Source organism: Triticum dicoccoides, chromosome 4A (genome assembly GCF_002162155.2).
Source record: "Triticum dicoccoides isolate Atlit2015 ecotype Zavitan chromosome 4A, WEW_v2.0, whole genome shotgun sequence".
Lineage (NCBI taxonomy): Eukaryota > Viridiplantae > Streptophyta > Magnoliopsida > Poales > Poaceae > Triticum > Triticum dicoccoides.
The window spans coordinates 20,214,153-20,218,081 of NC_041386.1; positions in this window are offsets into that span (position 1 = coordinate 20,214,153).

Here is a 3,929-nt window from a genome sequence, read left to right on the forward strand (position 1 = left end):
GTCTGGAGGGCTGGATGAACAGTAGACGGTGGAGGGGTGGTTGAACAGGACCCCGTGGTGTGGAGGGCTGGATGAACAGTAGACGATGGAGGGGTGCCCGTGGAGGGGTGGTTGAACAGGACCCCGTGGTGTGGAGGGCTGGATGAATAGTAGATGGTGGAGGGGTGGTTGAACAGTAGCTGGTGGAGTAGCGCGCGGTGGAGGCTAGATGAACAGGAGCCCGTGGAGGCTGGATGAACAGGAGCCCGTGGAGGCTGGAGGAGGTCGACGATGGAGATGAACAGTATCCCGTGGTGTCCCGTTTTGTGGTACGCCACACCCCTCCTGATGAACAAGACCCCCATTTCGACCGTAGCGCTCCAACACAAGTCTGTTTCGTCCATTTTGTGGTACGCCACACCCCTCCCGATCAACAGGACCCCCGTTTCGACCGTAGGAGGTCCGTTTCCTCCGTTTTGCGGTATGCCAGACACCTCCTGATGAACAAGATCCCATTTCGAACGTGGCCGGTCGAACAAAAGGCCGTTTCCTCCGTTCTGCGGTAGGCCAGGCCTCGTTTCCATTGTCTATTCCGTCCAAGCCCTCCCGATGAACACGACGCATTCTGTTGCCTCCCAATGAACACGACGCATTCCGTTGCCTCCCCATGAACACGACGACGATGTTGTTTCTCCATTCCAACCCAGCCATGTACATGAGCCCTGGCCGTACGTATGCGTGAGTAGGCGTTCCGTATGTATACATATGTGGCCGTATTTTCTTTCTTGCACCCTGTCCGCTGTACGTACGTGTACATGCTATGTGCGCGCCTCTACTACGACACGTGTGCGCCTCTACATCGACCAGTATGTACGTACACGTTCGCGACCAGAATGACAACGCTACGTACGCTTCGACCAGGTGGGTCCCGACTGTCAGGCACTTCCTTGCCTGCGAAGATGTAGCTGGTGGGTCCCAGCAATCAGGGGCGATCATTTTGTTTTTTGCCCGGACGCACTTCCTTGCATGCGAAGGTGTAGCTGGTGGGTCCCAGCAGTCGGGGGGCTGGTAGGTCCCAGCAGTCAGGGGGGCGAATCGTTTTTTCCAGATGCACTTCCTTGCGTGCGAAGATGTAGCTTGTGGGTCCCAGCAGTCAAGGGGTGAATCATTTTTTTCGTGAAATATGGTGGCCCGTCCGGTGGGTCCTCGCTGTCAGGTGGAGGAATAATTATTTTGCGTGTAATAAGGAGGCACCTACTTGCGGCTGCCGTGGACCCAGCTGTCAGCCTCTCCACGTACAGTACTCTTCCGATGGAAGTCGGTCATTGACCATGTTGACCACGTCGCACCGAGAGCACCAGGGCGGTGGTCTGGACTACAGCGAGGCCTAGGAAGGGGACGACGCGGATCTAGGGAAGATGCAGTAGTGGAAGCCTGCGCGGAGAGGAGTACGAGGGTTCACTGGTTCGGTTGCGGTATGAGGGTGCCGTCGTCGCAGAATAAGAGGGGTGTGGGTGAGTAGAGGGATGGCCTGGCCAGCGGTGGGAGTAGTACGAGGTGGTGAGGCCTCCGTGGCATCACAGCCGGCCACGGGAGGCAGGAGCACGCGACACGACCGGCGCTGCTTTGGGCGGCTGGAGCAAGAAGACGAGAGGTTGAAGAAGCACTACGGCCATTGAATGGACATCGTACGATCACTGCAGCTAGAATCGTTTATATTGACTAAGTTGACAAAGCCCTTGGTACGCGTCAACTTAGTAGGCCCACAGCTCGGATTTGGCAGAGAACATATAGCCCATTTGCGATTCGTAAGAATGTACAACCCATTTTTTAATTCTAATGGAATTTACTACAACCCATTTACAATTTGTTAAAAGTACAACCCAACTTCTAGCTAGGACAACGATTAATAATTTCAAACAACTGCTCAAAACAGAATTCAAAAAAAAATTCCATATTTTGATGGGATCCGAAATATTTTTATCCAAAATTTCTAGTCGGGTTAAATATAATTTAAAAATAAAGTTGCATTACGTTAAAATCCAACGAAATATTGCGCGCGCAACAAGTAATGAAATTAAAAATTCCAAATTCCAAAAATAATATATTTTTCAAACTAATTACGTGTTTGTTGCATAGTAACTGTCCAGTTATTATAATTACATCCCATTTATTATTTCTTAAAGTCCATTTTCTTGCCTAATGCATAACTCCTAGGAAAGTTTACAGCCCAGCGGGGCGGAGAAAAACAAGTTGACCCGGATATTGTGTACAACTGTCGGCCCAGTTGCATTGCTGATGTTGAAAAAAGCTATTTTTTATACACACATTTAATTTTTTTTGTATAGATAAGGAACATTTTTTATACACACATTTAACAATTTTTAAATACAAGATTAACACTTTTTAAAACATATTTTTAGTCAACAGTGGGTCCACATTGAGCGGAGGAGGTCACAATACATATATTTTTGAAATATATGATTAACACTTTTACAAAAACAATTAGCCTACAGCGAGCCAATTAGCTCCAGTCGGCCCACAGTGGGCCGACAGGACCCAATCATCCCACAGTGGGCCGACAGGGGTCAGTCGGCCAGTTGTAGGCCGACTGGAATCCGATCGGCCTGCTGTGGGCCGACTAGGCCCAGTCGGCCTGTAGTAGGCCGATGGTGTATTATTTTTGAAAAAAAAAATTACCCAGCGTAATATTTATGAAAATTAATTAAAAAATGTATTTTTTAAAAAATAGTGAAAAAAGGCCTGTGTAGTACAGTACAACATAACATGGTTACTCAGCCCACATTCAGCGACGCCGGAAAGGCCCAAACAAGGCTTCTGTACAACTTTTTGAAGTCACTGAGCTCAATTAATAACTTAAGAAAAAAGTTAGATTACAGTGGAACCTAATTAAAAGCTGTCACGAGCAAATAAATAATTCAACGGGTCCCACTTGTGTGTGTGTGTGAGAGAGAGAGAGATAGAGAGAGAGAGAGACCCATTGGCCGATGCTCGTAAATACATCTTTCAGCCATATGCATTGCTGATGCTCAGTAAAAACTTATACAGTTGACACAATCATATAGAACATCATAGCACACTGAACTTGCATACAAAAATTTCACGCAGGCGGCACAATCAGGATGGAAGCAGTGGATCGCTATGGGAAGGGCTATGTTGAAACCAACGAAGTCGTACATAACAGTTCATCGTCTTTATCAATGACGGGGAAATATCTTGAATGTTGTGCAAAGAAAATAGACGGACAACACAATAAGTTCTCCTAGCACATTAAGTTGATGTACAACCCTTTCTAAAAAAAGTTCAGGTACAAAATTAGAACAGGTCACAATCAAATGTACTGGCATATCAGTATTTCACACCCATAGCTCGGATTTAACTAGTATCTGACAAGATTCAGTTGTTACCTCAAATTAGAGCACATCCAGGCAGCCAGCCCTGCCTCTTCTCCCAAAGAAGCAGTGGCCCCGTGCCATCCATCGTTCCGAGCAACACGGGGAAAGTTTGACGTTGACTATTGTAATGGACGTCGTAGACGGACCTTGGCACCAGCGGCGGCGGGAGGACTTCGATTGATGGATTGACCACTTCTTCGACATGCACGAACACTCGATACAGGTACATCCCTAACGTGGTCCGCGGCGGCCTTGGTGGCGACGAATAGTACAACCCTGATTCCTACACCGGTATCTCAACACCAATCACCGTCAATATGGTGGACGGCTTCTTCATCCATGACATAACTATCAGAGCCCAGCTATCTGGAGGAACAAACATACTTACGAGCTCACCTCCAAGGTCGTTGATAAGCTCGTTCATGGACTCGTTGTTCCAAGAATGACGAGGCATGCCATGGAAGGTAAGCTTTGTTAAAAACTCAAGCTCAGAGGGCACCGAGCCCCATCCTGGGTGCCACCGATCAAAGCTCA